The sequence below is a fragment of the Eupeodes corollae genome, chromosome 3, assembly GCF_945859685.1.
Source record: "Eupeodes corollae chromosome 3, idEupCoro1.1, whole genome shotgun sequence".
NCBI lineage: Eukaryota > Metazoa > Arthropoda > Insecta > Diptera > Syrphidae > Eupeodes > Eupeodes corollae.
The window spans coordinates 113254808-113276384 of NC_079149.1; the positions used below are offsets into that span (position 1 = coordinate 113254808).

At 30.7% G+C, this 21577-nt stretch overlaps 1 protein-coding gene and 1 non-coding gene across 2 annotated transcripts in view; both read right to left on the minus strand.

Annotated features, from left to right (window-relative positions):
- The window catches only part of LOC129952784 (fez family zinc finger protein erm), a 71365-nt gene that overhangs the window by 20701 nt on the left and 29087 nt on the right, over positions 1-21577 (minus strand). The gene's annotated exons all lie outside the window — the stretch shown is intronic.
- Trnar-ucu (transfer RNA arginine (anticodon UCU)) lies at positions 17539-17611 on the minus strand. Its single transcript has one exon. It is a non-coding gene; the product is annotated as a tRNA-Arg (tRNA).

A 21577-nucleotide genomic window follows, 5' to 3' on the forward strand; every position in this document is an offset into this window, starting at 1 on the left:
TAGGAACCAAGTATAGCCAAGAAGTGAAGTTCCATTGCGTCCGTTAACCTAATGTCCATACAAATGTCCATACTACAGCTCTGTCTCTTTGTATTGAATCTTAAAGATCACTCTTATTGGAAAAGCCGCAATGTAAAGTCGAGTCAGTTAAGCAAAGTCGTGTGTTATACTTTTTTTTACATTTTTACAAAATTAAATAAACTAATGTTTGCATTTTTGAACTAAATTAAATAATTAACAACTAACTTTAAGTGTTAAACTTTAAATTTGAATTAAATAAAATGAATCAAACGATCATTGATCGAAATTAATGTGTTCTGGTTTAAACTACATGTACATAGATAAAATAGTTTGCAATTGTAGTAATTGGGTTTGACCTTCAAAATTATTTTTGAAACTGTCGACTAACATACATTCGACCAAAATCGGCTAGACTAAGGAGATAGTTTCCCGTCGCAAAAAAACGCAAAACAACAACAAACTGGTTAATAAAAGTAATAGAATTATTTTTAGAAAGGAAATTGTTTTTTATTAAATTAAAAAAATCGAGGGCTTCTACGTTATCTTTAAACTGGTCGAACGATTCAAAATCCATTTTGTGTATGGATAATATGTACATAGTTTTCCATTTTACTTTCTTTATTAAGACCACCTTTCTGTATAAAATTATTGGATTTAATCGGCCATCGTTGTCAAAAACATAAAGTAAAAAAAAAGTACAACAAAACCCCATAAGAAACGTTAAAAGCCAAAAATAATATTCAGTTATTTTATTTCTTCCAAAATGTGTACTTATTTTTAGTTTCGGCAACACCTACATACAAAAAATAAAAATATTTTATAGATCAGAGGAAGTAAATATTTATCAGGTAGACAATTTTAAACACACAAAAGAAAATATATTCCAGATAAAAGGCTTAATATTTAATATCTAGGCAGTTGTCAGTTTTAAAGCTGTCATCTGTCTTGTCTTGTTCTAGTTTTAAAATCTTCAATAGCAAATGTCTAGTATCTCATTTGATAAATACCTTCAATTCTGAAGCAAACTGCTGCAGTACATACTTCAATATAGAAATAGTGAAAAATTTTAAGTATTAAGGTGTCAAAATTGACCAACATTTAAAATGGACTGAGCACATTATGGATTTAAAGCAATATCTTTTTTCAACCGTAAGATGCTTTTATCGGTTAAAAAAATATTGTTCATTCTCCACGTTAAAAAAGGTTTACTATGGTATTTTCCACTCGAAGTTACAATATGTTATCAGTTGTTGGGGAGGTGCATACTTAAACAAAATCCAACAATTAACAGTTCTTCAAAAAAGTGTCCTAAGAAAAATATGCAACGCTGCCCGGCTCACTCACTCTGCAGATTTATTTAGACAAACAGGTATTCTACCAGTAAGACACTTGTTTTATTTTAAGGTTTTCAAAATATTTTTTATGAGGAGTGGTTATTTGGAAAGCCCTATGAGTAATAAATATAATATGAGAAATTCTAACTCGTACCGATCAAACATTTTTCGAACTACACTTTTTAGGAATTCTTACACTATTGTGCAAATTATACAACAGTCTTCCAGCTGAATTACGAAACATTAGAAACCGTCCACAGTTCTTCAAATCAGTTGAATTATGGCTTCTTAATTTCGATACTTATAACATTGAATCTTTTTTAAACTACGTCAATTGATAATATTTATTCCCTTTATTTATTTACGTATATAATAATTAAAATTTTGTTTATGCAGTTCAAATCAGTCATAGTGATCATTTCATAAAAAAACTTTTTTCTCTGTTTCTGTTCTTTTATCATATACGTTATTTATAATCTGTCCACCCCACAATATAAAAATTTGTAAATGTGGCATTAATTCAATTTTAACTTAAAATTTAAATGCTACAACCTATTCCCTCTAATTAATTGTACAAAATACATATATTATTAAATTAGAAATAAGATATATACAAATTGTTAGGAGAATATGATATTAATAAATAAATAAAATAATTTTTTTACAAAGTAAATTTGAAAAGTAAAATCTTTGCCATAATTAAATTTGGAGCGATACACGTCAAATTTTACTTCACCATCTCTACCTTCAATTCATCGTATAAAAACATTATTGCCTACAAAACACTCCTCATGCAAGCTACAAGTCCACCATGATTTCTATTTTGTATTGAAAACAAATATGACTTACTCATTTTCGATCTTTTACAGAAAACATTAAATGGGATTGTGCAGAAAATAAATAAATCATAGACAAATAAAGTTCAGCTTTTAGTTGAATGAAAAATCATTATCAACTGTCATTTTGACAAAAATAGACTTGACTTGATAGTTAGGGAGATTTTTCTTGAATAACTTTCCAATGAACTTTACATTAAATAAGTCGTAATTGTGAAGTCACATTGAAACAAAATGACGAATAATGTTATTTTTTTAAAAGCGTGCCTGATTTAAAAAAAATCCTGCACGCTTAAACAACACATTGTTTGCATTCAGAGTTCGAAAAACTTAAGTACCTATGTTTAAAACGTTTTGCAGCAACTTTTTTTTATCAGCTGGCAATAATGAAATTTGCAGAAAATCTAAGCTCGTACCAAGAATCAAAACAGTGTGCGTAGCTTAAAACAGTTGTAATATTGCTGCTCTAGCCCGAAGTGTTGAAGAATAACTAAATAACTGAAGAATAACTTTGAAATATGGCATTCCATAAACGACATTATACCTTCCATATTTTTTAAAGTTAAAGTTTAAACTTAAGAATAGAACTAAAGCTGGGCAATCACCAGCAACGTCTTTCGTTGATGATTAAGTCTTGACAACAAAACAATCGATACAGAGATCTTGTGATTTAATACCTATGTGTAACTTGAGGTTGTCGAAGAAATAAAGTATAGAATGTGTGAATTGATTATGAAAAATATCACGAAAAGGTTATGAACACTCCTTTTTTATCATAAAAATGAAACATTTTATTGAAAAACCAATAAGTAATAAATTTGTTAAATGTTTTTAAGGTTTCAACAGAAATCAGCTGAAATTTCAATTATTGATAGCAATTTTTCAAAATTCTGTGAATGGCAATTAAACTTATTACAAACAAAATATCAGGAATGTGAGTCAATTTTTGAAATAAAAAATTGTAAAAAAAAAAACAAATGATGTATTTTATAACTTGTCAATGTTCTAACAAAGTATTTAACAGTTTTTAATTACTTTTCATGCATACATATAAAATAGTTCAATTTCACTTAATTTGTATTTTAAATGAAGAATAAAGCCGTGGGAGAAAGTTTTAGTTATACTTCAAACCATATTCACAAAAAAATATAATTCTCACCAGCAATACACATTTTTTAAGCTCCTTAATTAAATTAAATCCGCCTAAAATGTTATCGAAACATACGTTCTAAAACTCTTATCTCATCATAAATCTTTTGACAAACAATTTAAAATAATTCCAACCCATGCCACCCTTAGAATGAAAAAAGGTTTAAAAACATCATCATAATAATTATCACTTCAAAAATCTGCCAGATTCAGTCGAGATTTAAAGAGTTAGAAACCTTTTGCCGCATGTACAAATTTTGTTGGTATATTTTAAAGTGAACAAGGAAAAGGATTTCATCCTCAAATTATATACCTACTCAATAATAATAATATACCAGACCAAACCACCCAAGCAAACCAAACAACTATTCAAGTTGAAAATCCTCCAAAAGTGCTTGTTATGTTTGGTAGTTAGGTAGGAAGGTATACGCACTCGAACACGACACGATGATGGTAAATCCCAATCATTTTAATCCTGAACGCTTATGACAGCAGGCAAGATTTTGGCTGCTTTATATTTCTATAAAAGTGATTCCTGATGCTACTGCCGCTGCCAACGCATCCTACCCCATTCCATCCCATACCCAATCCACCCAATTCCCATCACTGCCTTACCACCACCCAAACAGGCGTCAAACGTCGTCGTGTCGTACAAAATCATAGACAGCCACACCATCACCATTCCATGACAATGCACGAGCAAAAAGTTGGTTGGAAGTTTATTGTTCTCTTGTTCTTAATCGGCTTGTTTGTGACATTTGTACGTCCTGTGGTCGATTTGAAAAATTCAATACGATTGTGATGACAACGGAGATGAAGGTGGATGGTGGCCGGAGGCGCGCGGTGGCAGTAACAGTAAGGATGAATTCCGGAAATCTGAATTTCGAACGTGCGACGAAAACGACGACGACCAAAAGGACTGATTCGCCTTGCCTATAGCTTATGTAGATGTATACGATTCAATTCAATCGAACGAACAAAACGATCATCCACGTCAAACCAAGAGGGCATGAACCTGAACGAGCGAGGAACAGTCAATGTCAGCCAAATAGTGGGGGTGTTCAGTGAATCTGCGACATCAAGTTCGGGGGATAATTGTGACCAGGGTCGCATTTATGAAGAATTCAATTTAATATTCAATATTGTTTCAATATTCGATTCAATCTATGTTTCAAAAATGTTTAATCCCTCATTTTGCTGGACTTCCAGAGGTTCAACTATAAAGTTGAAGAATTTAGTTGACTTTTACCCCATCACTTAAAATGAGTCTTCAACCACAGTTGAATCTCAATTAATCCGTTGAACCTACCGAAGCACGCGTCAATATTATTAAACCATTATTGACCGTTTATATCATCTCAGTACCACTATTAAGTCGATAAAAAGACAGCTAAGCAAACATTACTAAATATTTTAAAATTAGTTCAACTTATTAAACCAATGATTTCGTTGGATTAAAAGTGGTTCAACTGAGGTTCAAAACTGAAGAAGGGTTAAAATAAAGGTTCCGCATATTTGAAACATTGAAATGTTAAACCGTGGTTAAATTAAAACAGCTGATTAATATTTCAGGGATCAGATATTGAACCACAATTAAGCTATATAAAAAAAAAACGAAATGCGTTTCCGTCACGTAAACACTAAATACTAAACCATGGTTGAACCTCCAGTTAGGCAGAAGAACTGCTAATTCGAATTTAAAGGAACAAATACTGAAACCTTTTAACTATAGTTTAAAATCTATAAAGGGTTGGTATACTATTTAAAACTTATGGTACCGTTGAGCTGTGAATCAAAAATATTACTGATGGTTTATCCAACATATCTGAATAACTTCGAACTACGGTTGAACCTCAGTTAATCTACTTAAAACGATTGGTTAACAATTTGAAATGATCAAAAAAGAAGACCACGTGTGCTGAACATCTATTATCGATCAAAGTTAAACCTTACCTTACTCATCAAAATCAATATTTAAACTAAGAAGTTAAGATTGATAACAATATTGATGACATTGAGGCCCTGTTAAATATAGAATCCATCCCTGTTTCAAAAAAGGTGCGTACAGAACGAGCCAAAGGAAAGCATCCTTAAGCCAAGTGTAGTGTGATTAAGACTTCACGCACAGGAGTTGTAAAGCATCAGTATGGAATCCAAAATAGAGTGTGTGTAGGCAAAACAAAAGGTCGCACCCCCGGAAAAATGGGTGTTTCGTGGGTGGGTCGTATGGGCGCATACGAAGGAAATAGCTAAATTGATGGTTTCCTCAATTGAATAGGATTTTTCCCCATAATTGGCTTCCTATGACTTGAGCTGTCATACTTTTACATATATGTTTTTATCTTTTCCGGAGGAAATCGACTAACATAAGCTGCAGTATCAGCTAATCGTAATACAGAGGGGTTGATATAGTTGTTAACAGGAAAAAAAAAACACCCACCCTCAAAGATTGGTTTATGAACACTTACTTACTGTGATGATGAGAAAATTATTAACTTGGTCTCGAGGTTAAGTTGTCGTTTGTCGTTTTTCCGCATGGGAGTCAGGATACAAGGGGTATATAGGGGAAAGGGAAACCTCATGAAATTATAAGACAGACAGATGTCGAAAGTAGGTATATCCTGGAAGCTCAGTAATTACACACGGAAAAGGGTTTGTCCTCTGTGTATCGTGTCGTTTTAGCCCGGCCACAAGGTTAAATTGACCAACGTTCAAAAAGTATACCATGAGAGATACCTATGTAATTAATTGCGACAAATTGAACGACGTTCAGGACACACGACTTTTTCCTGATCGGATCGCCACCAAGGAGTCAAAAAATGTTTGTTGTTTATTTGGGGCGGTAATAAATTAACTAGGTAGGTTGTATCCGATTTTGTTTCTTATAACTTTGTTTTTTTTTTTGGAAGCCCTCGACTTATGAGTGCTTGTTTTCCGATGGGATAATATTTTCATTTCCGTTATTATTATATGGTGTCGAACGGTGACAAGGACGACCGACAACTATGAACCTACTTACTTAGATATAGATGTAGTCAATTATTAGAAGTTAATAACTTTTCGTGATGTTTTCGTTATTGGATATTGATGGCGGCGGTATAGAATACGCGAGGAAGTTATTATTCTATTCATGTTATTTATTTGCAAAAGTTATTTGTTTTGGGTGTGGCAGAGGAAATGATGGTTGTTAAAAATATCTTTTATGTTTTTTTGTTTTGTTTTATTGATTGTTTGCTTTTACATTAAATATTATTAGGACTTTTCTTTGGGGTTATGTGCATGCATTCACAAGATAAGAATAAGGGATAAGTTAAAAGAAACAACATGACTAAAAATAAACGATTAAAGTCAAAAAGTATAGTTTAGTTTAGACAGAATTTGAACAAAATATTTGTATCCACTTTTGGGCACCGGTTATAGAACGAAATACTTTAAATTAATTGTCAAAAAACTTATATCCTGCTATTATATTTTTGTCATATTAATGTTCTCAACTTAGTTTTAATAATTTTAGTCCAAGAAAGAAATTAAAAGCACTTATTTTAAAAGGGCTTTACATTAATTCTTCCAATAATAACAAATTTATTGTCTCAATGTCGTCAATGGTATAAGTGTCGCCTTCCTCGTTAAATAAAATTAAATATCCCTTTTTTGTAAGAAAACTGTTATTTAGAATTGTCTAGGAAATATAATGAAATATCAACAACAATAGACTTTAAATGAAAACATTCATTTTCTCTCAAGACATAACAAGATAAGTGTTGAAAACCAATGTTTTATAGTTATTTTTGTAGCTTTGCTTTCATAAAAAAAAGAGGATGGGATGCCACCCACACTGATAACTTCCCATCCCGTCTGCCGATTTATCTTCCTTAAAAGGTTTGTAGGCTTTCGTGTTTTGTTTAAAAAGTTGTCAATGGGGACGTTCGTATACACACGCACGCACAGACATCTGTCTAAAAATCTTTTATTAAACTCTAGGAACCTTGAATCATCGAGAAATGTCAAAATTTTCAATTCCACAAATCTTACCGCTTAAATTAGCTTTTAGTTCGCTTTTTAGGTGTTTATTTTATGTTTTCAAAGAGATGTGAATTGGAAAATATTCCACATGTCAATAACGTTATTTTTCGTTGCATGAAATTATTTGTGACGTGTTATAATTTTTCGTTCGTAAAATATTCGAGATGAAAAATATTTTGGTTCAGTTTGGTATTATTCACATAATAAAACATAAAATTTAATTTGTAGGGTTATTGGTTCGTGATATATGATATGATCCCAAGGTCAACCGAAATTTGTTAAAAGTCCTTTTATCATCTTTCGATTTTATATTTTGTAAAACAAATTTTTTTTTAAAGTTCTAATTCTTGAGTTGTGATAGACAAACATACGAATGTACATACGTACAGTGTACACTCAATTCTCACACACTGACATCTCTCTGAAAAATATATCTATTTTTTGTGCAGATAGAAATATAGAATTTAGTTTGGTACTTCTGGAATTTAATACCCTGGCCTCTACTTCAGCTTATGTTTTTTCCATGGCGAAGTGAATCAATTTTGTTCTTTGCAACAAAGACATTTTCGGATAATATCTTCGTAGAGTTTTGTAGAGAATATTTTTGGGCCACAACTAAAAAAAACAATAGAGTCTTAAAAACGTCACGAATAGCAGAAAGAAAATTTGTGAAAATATTCAGTATACCTTAAATTCTGTATAATAAAGTTTTGCCATAATAATTTATGTCCTTAGCGTTGTATTTTAAAATACTGTTAATTTAAAAAGCTGTATTTCTGAATTTTGTATAAATGAAAAAACACTGTGTCTCACAATGATATATATAAAAAATCATAACCCTAAAATAAATATTTAATGCATTAAAACTTTTTTTTACCATTTGTAAGGATTTTTTTTTAAGTCTAAAATAGTTTACTGAAAAGTTAGGCGACTAAATTCCCATGTTATTTTTTTTATTGATAATTTCTGATAATCACTTAATATAATATAAGCTGAATCAATAGGTAGCGCTTCTAGAAAAGTTCATTCATATTTTTAACTTCCCATAGGAAGTTATTGTAATGGGTCCGATTTGTCAAATTGAAAATTTTGACATTTCTCGACGTTTCAAAGTCCCTAGAGTCGAAATAAAAGATATTTAGAAAGATGTCTGTGCGTGCGTGTGTCCGTCTGTACGTTCGTACGTTCGCGACGTTTTTTTCGTCCTCCATAGCTCAAGAACCAGAAGAGATATCGACTTCAAATAAATTTTGTTATATAGATGCAAAAAGATGCAGAAAGGGCTCTCAAGAAAATTGCGTGGGTGGTTTTTTTACCATAGCAGTTTGAAAAAAAAGTGAAAATTTTGGTTCTTACGAACCAAAAACGCTAGAGACTTGAATTAAATTGTATATAACATATTGTATTGTGATATCAAACAAGTATATTTTTTTAAAAAAATCCGTCTAACGGTTTTTTTTATAAATCAAAAAAAGGAAAAAAAATTGCCACCTCCAAAATTTAACAACTAAAATACGATTTCATCTCCAAAACAATTTTGTGCAACGAAGAATAATGTTTTTGACATTTCATAAAATTTTGAGAAAAATCCAATTGACAGTTTTTTTATAAAAAATAAAAAATTAAAACAAAAATTGCTCAAAGTTAGTAAAAATTGAATATCGACTCAAATATCTTTTCAAAACTGTTATATAATAGCTTCTGACTAATTTTTACTTATAAGAAATATTGTTTTCAACATTAGGACAAATTTTGAGAAAAATCAAACTGACAGTTTTTTTACAAAAAAAAAAATCTAAAAAAAATGTATAAAAGGTGGTAAAAATTGATTTTCGACTCAAATATCTTTTCAAAAATTGTAGATATTGGATTTAAACTACTTTTATCTTTCAAAAAATATTGTTGTTAACATTCAGTAAAATTTACAAAAAATTAAAAACCTAAAAAACATTAACAAAAGTTGGTAAAAATTGATTTTCGACTCAAATATCTTTTCAAAAATTTGAAATATTGGCTTTAAACTTATTTTATTTCACAGAAATATTGTTTTCGATATTCAGGAATTTTCATAAAAAATACATAAATAGTACGCAAATTTGTTAAAAATTGATACAAGTACATATTGACAAACTTTTAAGCAAGACAAATCGACAGACGGGATGGGAAGTTATCAGTGTGGGTCGCATCCCAGACTCTTTTTTTTATTTTGCATTCGTACGAAATTTCGAACTCGAGAGTTTAATCAATCATGACACTACTATGGAAAAGAAATCGAAAAAGTGGGTCCCGCGATACGGACGACCGTCTGTCTTACCGTTCGAGCGCCTACAGCCCAAACCATTATTGGATCAATTGACTTTAAATTTTAAAATTAAGGTTTTGAACCGATTTGCGTTAGGCTTGTTTTCTTTTTTTCTTTTAGGACTAAAAATAAAGTAGTACAAATTTTTTGGCATAAGATGGAAAATTCGAATTTTTTCAAAAATAAGACAATGGATCTTTTTACATTTTCTTCCAATAAGCGTTTTCTCTTTTTTAAATCAGAATAGAGCTCTGAAAAGAGTCCGAGCATATCGGGCATGCTCTGAACATCCTCTGAACAAAGCGTGATATGAGTGCTCAGAATTATGTTTCGAAACCTTAATGAACACTCATTTCAAGCATCTTTAAATAAATCCAAGACTTACAAAAATATATTTTATTTGTTATATAAACTTACCTTCTGCACTAGACTGACTATTTTCCTGCGCCATTTTAATTGTTTGATTTTTTTGTTCTTTAATTTCATCTGGCAAATGCTTATGTTCAGCATTCAATTATGATCGCTTAGTTATTTTATTCTGAGCTCATAGAGCACGCTCTGCACAAGCTCAGAACACGATCAGAACGAAAAAAGAAACAGAAATTTGAACTTTTGTACGTTCAGAGGTAAAAAAGAAACACAATTTTTTGTTTGACAGTTCAGTTTTGCTCCGAAGAAAAACACATAGCATAAAAAAGTATTTGTATTTCTCTAGAAAGGGTACAGCCCATAAAACCGTTATTTTGTTTTTAAATTTCCTCTAGAACTAATCAACCAATTTCAATCATTTTGTTCTGTAAAAGCTCTTACACTGTCTCAATAATATTTGATGCTCCAAAATGTCTTTGTTTTAAATTTTGATTGTTTTTAAATATTAAACATTATTTTACGAAGTTGAAATCTTATATAATTTAGTTCTAAGCAAGTGCACACCAAAATTATTTTTAACTAAACTGGCAAAAACTGTAAAAAAAAATAATTTTACAAAAATCGCTCTAACGATTTTCAAATGAAAATTTTGCAAAATTTAAGTTTTTAAAGAAATCAAATAGCATTTAAATTGTTTTTAACAAACTTTTTATCAGGTTCATTTTTTAAATATTAAAATAAAGAAATGTTTTTACATACTTTTTATATATGTACATGAAATGTATATAAAATAATTTTTTTTCTGAAATATAGAATGTTTAACATTTGAATTTCTTTAACAAATTTTGACCAGATTTTGAAATATGGAATTTTTAACAAAAAAAAATTGTGATCATCGAATTGTATTAAGAAGTAATGTATATATGTAAATTGGTTCATTTATTCCTGAGAATATTTAAAAACAAAGCAACGGTACTATGGTAGTTAACTTTCAAAAGCAATATAAAAATATGTTTTTAATATTGAAAGAAGCCAAATTAAAAAAAAAATAGAGAACACTTCACAAGAATTATCGGTCAATTTTTGATAAAATTTGAATGATCGATTTTTGTCAAAAAATTTGTAATATCTTATTTTTGGTCTTATAAAATGAAAAAAAAACCCTAAAGCTGAACTCACTTTTCTCGACTTCTCTATCACCTTAATGTTATGCTTGATCAAAATCCTTAGTTCTAAAAAAGAACTGGCTTTACATTTTTTGAGAGGGTTTAAAAAAGTTATCCCATATAGTGCTTTCTCTAATATCTTCATATGTATAAGTTGTAATTTTTTCCTGAGGTCAGAAATTTGATACTTTGAATAGAATATCCTTCATCAACTAAACTTATTCTTCAATATTATTACATTCCTTAACATCTGTCCTACTTAGTTATAATTTAAATGCATTGTGTATGCGCGTAACGCCTTTGACAATATCTAATATCATCTAACATTCCTGAATGATGAGGAGGTTACACCTCCGGCACGCTCTTCAAATTCATTAAGGTAACCAAAACATATTGTGATATGTATGACCATCACTTTAAATTCCTCTTCAAACACAACACAATTCGCATTGCAAGTAAATATCCGGTTTATCTTTGAGGAAATCGCTTGTAGATTGATATAATTCCTTGCAACAGGAAGCAATGTGCACTCGCATAGATTCGTCAATTACCTTGAATCCAAAATCAGTTCTGGCAGAAGCAGCGCTGCGTGGCGGTGGTGCAAAAGTTTCAGCTGCTCTTAGAAGAGAATCGCCTAAGTGCACCACCTCCTTGGATTGATGTACAAAGAAATTCCAGAGCATTGCCCGAAGATATGATTTTACGTGTGCGACAATTGAATCCTGATGTATAGCGGTAGCCTGTTGGCTGTATAACATCAAGGACCGGTTCCAAAAGCGTATAAATAATAAATATAATAAAACACAAATGGCATGTGCTGAGGCAGACTGATGTACTCATATAAGATGTTTTCCCTCACAAGGACAAGTTTGAGGAGGACAATTTCATTAAAGGACGAGTACAGCACAGCTCACATACACGAGTAGAAAGGTAAGGTACTATTTATACCACATCACATATTCTTATGATGGGCGTTTTGAGATTTGATCCTTTTTTCGCTATATTTGCTCCTTGACAATCAGAGGATAAGGGGGAATCTCTTCCATAGGTAGTCTACTCAACTCTCATATATGATGCACATTGCGCGAAACAAAGCGCGTTTTCAAACGCAATGTGTTCCTTTTGCCTGCTGATGCTGATCCTGACTATATGACTACTCCTTGGTCCTCCTGCTCCTTTTGGGAAAAGGACTCAGGCGTAATACAAGTAGGCGAGCTGGAGAGAGCTAAGAGCTGAGTGCTAAGTTTGAGTTTGAGCTGACTGACATTTGAAGGTTTCAATTAACCGGAAGCATTGCCATGGCGTGTAATTATTTGTTCGTCTTTCTTTCTTTCTTTCGCTTTTTCTCAATTCGCACATCGCGCAACCTTTTTTCCGTTTTTAGTGTCTAAGGTTTTGTATTGTCCTTGAAAATTCAAGAAAAAAATACAAGAAGTAGATTTGTATGTGGCGGGCGCGTGTTCTATTTCCGGTTAATTATATGGTTTAAAACCGAAAGAGCGTAGGTCTTGGTTGTCACGACCGAGAACGACGACGACGCGTCCTCGTCTTATTATGGAACTTCTGTTTCTGTCTCTGATGGTGTGTATTACTTACTTCTGATATTTTAGTATTTCAAAAGTATGACTAAACTTTTTTGTGTGTAGAGAGTGTCAGAACAATTGAATGAATTGCTCGATGAACAATGGGAACAAGAGCAATCAGTTGGAATGTTGGCTCGTGTCCTTTTCTCTTTGAGAATGCCGGCTGCACACATCATGACTTATACAATACAATAAATGAAAGCGTCTACCTATAATTCTTTTTTCCGAACAACTTTGATATTGAATATCGCAAAAAAAAATTTAAAAAAAGGAAAGAAATCAAAGAAAAAAATATCATTTACGAATAAGTGTTTTACACAATAACAATATTTGTCTTACAAACAATCAAGTGTTGTAAAATAAACTTTTTGTAGAAACACTGAGTTTTTTCGCAGTATTGTTACAAATTATTTATCTTTTTCCATATTCCTTAGAATTCGGTGATCAAAAATGTGACTGTGGAATGGAAACAGAAAGAGATAAACCATCATTTAACTAAAGGTAATGATTTTGTTCCAAATTATGAAAAAGAACAATTTTAAAAATAGATACAAACATGTAAAACATGCGTTTTAATAATTTTTGTTTATTGTTTTTTTGGGAATTGGATTCCTTTGTGATAAACCACGTAACTAAACGTTTTTGTTTTCTATTTAATTCAAAATTAAAATTTAATGAAGAATTTTTGAAACGCACACATTCATAATGGAAACGTTTCGCATTTAAAAATTATGTAAATTCAAAATATTTGTTCTAAGAAAAATGAATACAAATGAAGATCTTTAACAACTTGATTGCATTAATACAAATTTTAATAGAAATTTGAACATTTGTCAAAATATTTGTTTTTTCAACTTTCTTCCCGTAGGAAGTTATTGTAGGGTCCGATTTGTAAAATTAAAAATGTTGACATTTCTCGACGTTTTAAGGTCCCTAGAGTCGAAATAAAAGATTTTTAGAAAGATGTCTGTGCGTGCGTTTGTACGTACGTTCGCACATCTGTTCGTTCCCGTCGTTTTTTCAATAGCTCAAGAACCAGAAAGAGATATCGACTTCAAATAAATTTTGTTATACAGATAATATTGCAGAAGATGTAGAAAGGGCCCTCAATAAAATTGCGTGGGTGGGTCGATTTTCGACTCAAATATCTTTTTAAAACTTTGAGATATTGGCTTTAAACTAATTTCATCTTTTAAAAATAACATTCAGTAAAATGTGAGAAAAATCGGATTGACATTTTTTTTACAAAAAATCTAAACAAAATTTCACAAAAGTTGGTAAAAATTGATTTTCGACTCAAATATCTTTTCAAAGCTTTGAGATTAAGGCTTCAAACTGATTTAGTTTTATGAGAAATATTGTTTTCAACATTCGATAATATTTTGAGAAAAATCGAATTGACAGTTTTAATACCAAAAATAAAAACCTAAGAAAAACAATATTAACACTTACTTTCGACTCAAATATCTTTTCAAAAATTAAAAATATTCGCTTCAAACTTTTTTTATTTCACAGAAAATATTGTTTTCCACATTATAAAATCCAACAGTCGCTTTCTCCATAAAAAAGTACAATCTACAAAAATGGCACGTAAATTTGGTAAAAATTGATGTTCCGTTCTCGATATCTCGTGAATAATAGAAGATATTGACTTCAAATTAGTTTCATTTATCCAATTTGTATTTTATTGTATAATAAATGAAAACTTTTAAAAAATGCTACTAAAATTGGTAAAAATTGGTTTTTCACTCAAAATCTCGTTATCAAAACTAGATTTTGAAACAAAACTATTTCGTCATATGCAAAATATTGTTGATTATTTTAATATTTCTAACTTACAAACTTTAAAGCAAACAAATACTCAAACTAAATATGGTGATAAGCCAGTAACGTTTGAGAAGTTTTCAATTTTCTTATCTAGAATCATAATGATTTTCGAGTAACAGATGTTTTTACGATGTTTTGAAAAACACCCCCATTTTGGTCAGTTTTTGAATTTTTGGAGATTTAAAGCGAATTTTTTTCTTGATTTCTTTAAGTAATATGCTGATAAAATGTTGTTATTTTAAAATTTGTTTGTTCTTACACTTTCAAAAAAGGTATGAATTTTAACAGAGATAAATTTATGTCGAAAGTTTTTTTCTTTCAGAGATGCTTTTATATCAAACAAAAAAAAGAGGCCGGAGTACGACCCACACTGACAACTCCCCATCCTGTCTGTCGATTTGTCTTGTTTGAAACTTAAACAATATATTCAAAGCAACATATTGTGTGAGATAAATAATTGGATGGCAAAATCTTTCTTAATTCTCCTAATGTATACCTGAGTCAAAAACCATTTCTTTACAGTTTTTTTTTTGCTTTTGTAGATATTTGTGTTTTGTTAAAAACTCGTTTGTTGAATTTTTCTAAAAGTTCAACACTTTTAGTCGAAATTTATTTTGAATATTTGTATTCCTTCTATAAAGAAGTAATACAGGTTGTTTTTTTTGAAGTGCAATATCAACAATGAATAAAACTGACTGTTGTATTTTTATAAATTTTTTACCGAATATCAAAAACGTTATTCTTCGTTGCGTAAAATAATTTTGTTGATGAAAACATTCCTTGTTCATAAAAAATTTAAGAAGTATTTTTTTTTAATAGAAAATGTTCATTAATATTATAAAAACTCAAACCAAAATTTACGAAATTACCACAAACAAAAATTGTTTTTGGTCTTTTTTTAAAACTTTAGAAAATTTTCGAACCTGGTCTACATTTTTTGAACTATCATTATCAATCGAGATGGTTTTTTCTTAAGACAGAAAGTACTAACCAAAAACTTGTCAAATTCAAATTCGTATCAACCATTTTTTCAAAAAGAAATTTTGAATACAAATTTGTTTTCTAACTTTTGATTTGTGTGTTTTGTAGATCTGCAATAATGGTTGCTTAGATAAATAGTAAAATGTCAAAATGTTTGTTTTGAAAATATGTTTGTCAATTTTGAAGAATATAAAGCTCTTTTTAAGAAAATAACTAAGGAAAACTATTTTTGCTAATTATCATTTAGAACAGAATAATAATACAATAATAATACCGGTGTTTTGTTGGAAAATCTATCAATAGTATAGTATGATTTTACACAAATAACAAAAACATAATCCGCAGTATGAATACTGCCGATAAAAGTTAAAGTAGAACCTTACCACGGATGGGTTATTGACATTTATACGAGTCTCAAATGGATCTTATGTGATTTCGTTCTCAAGTATTGGTACGATTGATATTGCATTTGTATCTCGAAGGCTGTGTTTGTTGAGTAGTTTTTTGTTTTGCTATGTTTCCACCAAAAGTCTATCTCAGTTTAGATTAAATAAATCTTATTGGTGTTTCCACCGAATAAAAAGATTTAAAAATGATTCAGTTTGACAGCACCTTCTGAAATGCAAATGGTCTTTCGATGTTTCTTGTGAAGTGCAAATGAGATAGTTTGAATCGTGTTAAACAATAAAGTACTGAATAGTTCAGCACCATGTGCAATTTTTGTTTCAATTTGACTAAACAAAGCTATATTTTTTGTACACAAAAATGCAAATAAATAAACCATAATGTATTATCTGTAAAACCAACTCCTCCACTCAGGTTTTTCTTCACAAATTTTAAATCGATTCCGATCACCGACCGGAACCGATTCGAATCAAGCTCATTTCAACTAGATTTAGCTATATAAAGAATTACGACGAGCCTCAAGCTCGCTTCAACACCACATGTTAATGTAGTAGTCTGCAAACGAACCAATTTCTTGAAGTTTTTATTTTATGTTAAATGATTTTTTTTATAGAATCTCATTTTCCAGATGTTTTCTAAATATTTCTTGTTCAAAATTGTCCATTTTGTTAGTTTACTTTGTTAATTTAAATTTTTGATTTTCACAAAACTTTCTTCTATTTGTGTTTTTGTTTGTATTATTATTTAGACAGGTCTTCTTTCAGTTGTACCAATTTTTAAATGCAAAAGTCTGGCTACTGCGGATGGGTTTTTTTGGGAATTTTCTACTATACTATTTATGGAATGCCAAAATACACCGATAATATTGGAGTTTTTTGTAGAAACATAATTTCAAGCATCCAAATATTAACTTTGTCATATGAAAAACTCATAAAGGTATTGAAAAGCTATGTGCGTCATAAAATAATATAAATCGAGCTCTAGGGCGTATACTTGTCTTTATTTATCAATTTTGCAAGGAGCATGAAATTTAACTTTTCCTAATGTAATGAATATGAAAAATGAAAATATTTAATAGTTTTTCAAAAATAGTCTCTGCTGTTTTTTATTAATTACCTACATTTTTGCAGGCATAATGTTATTTATACAAATAACATTATGCCCGTTAATAATGTTTTTTCCATTTATGTACGTCAATGTAATTCTTTTATGGAAATAAGATATTTTCATAATTAAAAATATGCATGCATAATTTATGTAAATATTTCATATTTATTTGTTATTGTTTACAAACAACAATTATTCTGATTTCGTATGTGCCATCTCTCCCCTCTGTACCAAAGCATTCGAATTATATTTGTAATGTAGGTAAATTTTTGCCTATTTCACAACATCGTCAAATTCCTTACCTATCAATTTCGGAATTTGTGAAGCATATATGTACACAAATCTAAACAAACATTTACTTTTTCATAGTCATACATATGTACATTTAAATAATCAGATTTCTATTTATGTTGTCCATAAATAAAAAAATCATTACATCCCTTGCGGGGATCGAACCCGCGACCTTTGGATTAGAAGTCCAACGCGCTATCCTCTGCGCCAAAGGGACTGGTTAAAATCTACTTACCAATTGCACAATCGATGTTGCTAGTGAAAACTCTCATGATAGTTTTTCAAGATAAAATGCTATGAATTTTTTATTACATGACACAAAGAATAATGTGGGTATGGTTTTAAAAGACTTCTATAGCTACCAGCATTTTTACGACTCGCTGATCTTTCGCACTTGAAGAAATAAGTCGATATATCCAAATCTTATGAACATCACGCATCAACTTAATTAAATATATATCTATAGCTATATCAACAACCTACAAAATTAGATAATGGACTTTAGCACTCTTTTAAGCATATTACATCATCATCATCATCATCATGAAATCTGACGCATGCTTAGACTAATCGCTTAATCTATCGACCCGGGAAGGTTCATCGTCAGTTTTATTTTGGTGTCGTCTTGTCTCTTGATGTGTAGAAAGGTTGAAGCTAACATTCACATTTTATCGTCACCATCATCGTTGAAGCTTAAGTTGGGGCTCTTTGTGCCAGTTTTTTGTTTTTTTTTGTATTTTTGTTTTGTTAATTTCAAAGTGAAAAAAGGAACAAAATGGAAAGAATAAAAATGTTTCATTTATCTTTTCCCAGCAATCTGCTGAATAACCCCTCTTACATTAGGAGTGGTTTAGGTTTATAGAGCCTGAACAACATTTTTAGCCTATTGAGCTCTACTGAAGTGCGATAGTGTCCAGAACAATAAAACCAAAGATTTAATGCAACACTTTTTAGCCCGCAATGCCATTAAGCAAATGAGTAGTGGGTAAAGAACCAACTTAACAACAACAACAACAAAGTCACCCTCCTCTTTCATCTTATAAGGAAGACTTTTTTTTAAGTATATAGATATAAAAGATACTAATTCCTCCTCGTGCTATCTCCTCTCCTTGCTTTTCATGCAAAATAAACAGATCTTAATTTCAGATACCGAATGCCAAATCGTGACATATCAATTTCTTTCTATGCTCGTTCAAGAAAACTTACCCCCTTGCTAGCCTGACTGCTGGTATGTATTGTGATGATGATGACGATGATGATGGTTCTCATTCTCAAACCCATTGGTTTTTTGGAGTCCTATGTGTCGAAGTCCTATACCTATTGTGAAAATGTATCTATACATAGTTTGGTGTAGGCTTTGGTTTTCATCCATGAGTGTGAGTTTGTGTGTTTGAAGGCTTAAGGAATCATGTTAAGTGGATATATATATAGAGCTTGTGGGTATCTAAGCTATCTATGATCTCCGATGTGGCCCAGAGTGTCACTTTTGAGTGTGAATCCACCCTCGCTTTTAGCTCGTTTGCAAGTGCATTTTATTCTTTTATTTGCTCCTTTTTGCTTTATATGCTCGCGCTCTCGCATTCAAGTGGTAACAACTTTTCAACATACATAGTATATATAGATAGAGAAGACATTGTGGCATAGAGAAGGTATATCTCAAAGGATCTTTCCATTCCGTGGACGTGTTAGGTTTAATTTATATAAAAATATACACAGGACTATGCTCAATGTGGCTAAAGGCTACTCTAAGGGTGCCTGTCACTGCCAAACAAGTGAATAAAATAAGACATTATGACAGGGCTGGACTAGATTTGAAATAGCTAAAACAGTTGAAAAACTTAGGACCGACATTGTTTTTATTCCAATAACAATGGGTGTTTTTTTTAACCTATACAACTTTAAGTTAGCAACACCATTTTAATTGTGTTGAACGTATTATTATTTGCCAATTGTTTTAATTTGGTTTACTTTGACATTTTAACATAAATTAACTGACATTTCAAGGGTAATGCCTCTTGCGAAGAATTGACGGAGCTTCCAAGAGTGATTCTTTTCATGAAAAAGTGCTTTCTCACATAATTTAATTTATTTCTTAAACTGGCATTTCAAATTGTGCAAACTTGTTTTGAAAAATGATATTACCAGATGATTATATTTCCAATAAAGTAAATTTTATATCCATTTAAAAATATATTTGTTTTTGTCTATTTAATCTAAGTTATATATACTTATTAAAATAATACCCTTTAAATGTCAAAACAAAGACTGAAAAGTCATATTTTGACGTTTTGGGGACTGACATTTGTATCCACCTTGACGTACATTAGTGAACCCTATTTTATTTATAAATCAATCAAACAGCGTGCAGACTTATTTAGTAAACATTAACTAGGCTCTTTGATGCTTACGAAGAGCCTGGATTTGACATAAGATCTACCCCTGCATCAGGATAAAGGGTGAGAAATGTATACATTGTACGTAACAACTTACTTTTGTTTTTTTTTACGTTCAAATATAGAATGTATATCTACAACTTTTTAGATATCTCCATCACGTGACCAATTGCAATTAGTCTAATTTGTGTTATTGCCAGTTGCTTATTGCATTAATCAAAACATGAAGTTTTGGTATAAAACGCGGGAAATTAACTGCACCCCGGCCGTCAACGGAAGCCAAACATTAACCCGAGGGTGTTTTTTTTGTTTTGTTTGTGTGTTATTTTTGGTTTGGCTGTTAAATTCATTCTGCATAAAGTTACGTATAAAATGGTATAAATATACAAACATTAAACGCATGTATCGGAGCTTGTAACTTTGTTGTTGTTTTATGTTTCTTTTTGTCTGGGGTTTTGTATATGCGATGACTATGATATATTATTATACGTTGAGTGAAATTCATAACCACCATAATCACCATCGTCATCATTGTGGGTAATCGAAAATTATGATATTAATTTCAACAAGTGGAGTAATTTTATACATCACGATAAAGTGTGATAGGAGTTAAATGGCGGCAAATCGTTTTTGACACGTTATTTGTCACAAGCACTTAATGTCGCAATGTCATGTATGAATATGATAAATGTGGCGGTACGTGCGTAAAGTGAGTATGTTAACTGAGAGATTTTGATTTTATGCGGGAAAGTGATTGGTGGGTATTTCAAAACCTAGCTCTACTCCTGTAGGTGTTGATTTAAAATTAGCAACCACATACATATACAGTGATGTGTAAATAAGGGCTAGTTAAACTTTTGTGAGTTAGTATTTGGTTTTGCAATTGTCGCTTGCCAATTTCGGAGAGATCACTGAGTTTTACATGCTCAAAACAGATTTCAATGATGTTGGATAGAGACATCAAATGAAAAATTCTTTTTTATATCATTTTTGACAGCATTAAAGACTTTACAAAGTTTTCGAAATTAAGTCTTCGTCTATTTAACTTTCATACTATTAAGATGACAAAACTGATGACACTTGAAACTCAAACTTAAGTTACATGCTGTGAACCCATGTATTTGGCTGTATTGTGTAAATAATCTTAAATCTGTCAGCATATTTCCTAACACTGACGTTTAATTTGCATATCCTGTTAAAACATACAAATGTAAATATGACTCATTTTGACAACTAAATTGTGTACCAACCATATTTAATTGGATATTTATATGTCAAGTAATTACGAAATTTGTATTTGAAAAATAAAAGTCTGAAAATGTGTAACTTTAAACACTTCTATCAGTTGTCTGGTTAATTATTTTAATGATTATCAACTATCAATGAATAATGATAGAGAAAAAAATAGACGCGAGGAAATACATTTGTCACCTGTCACTTTGACAATGTTTGTTTGATTAGCTGTGTTCAACGAACTGCCCTTTAATAATCTGGCGCAGCTTTTTTGTGTTCATTGAGAACTCTGACTTTAACTGACTAGTTTTCCAGTTCTAATTATTCTGTATCAACTTTTAACTAAATGCTTACTTACCAACTTAAGGTGGCGCTACAGTCCTATGTGAACTACCTGCATTTGTTTTGTTTAAGCAAATGCAGGTATATTTTGCTAACCAATAGTGGAATTTTTAATTTTAATTTTATTATTTAATAATAAATAAGAGCTTAATTAATTTTTACAAAAGTAATAAATCTTATAAAATTGTATTTTTTTTTAATTTTTCGTTCAGTTT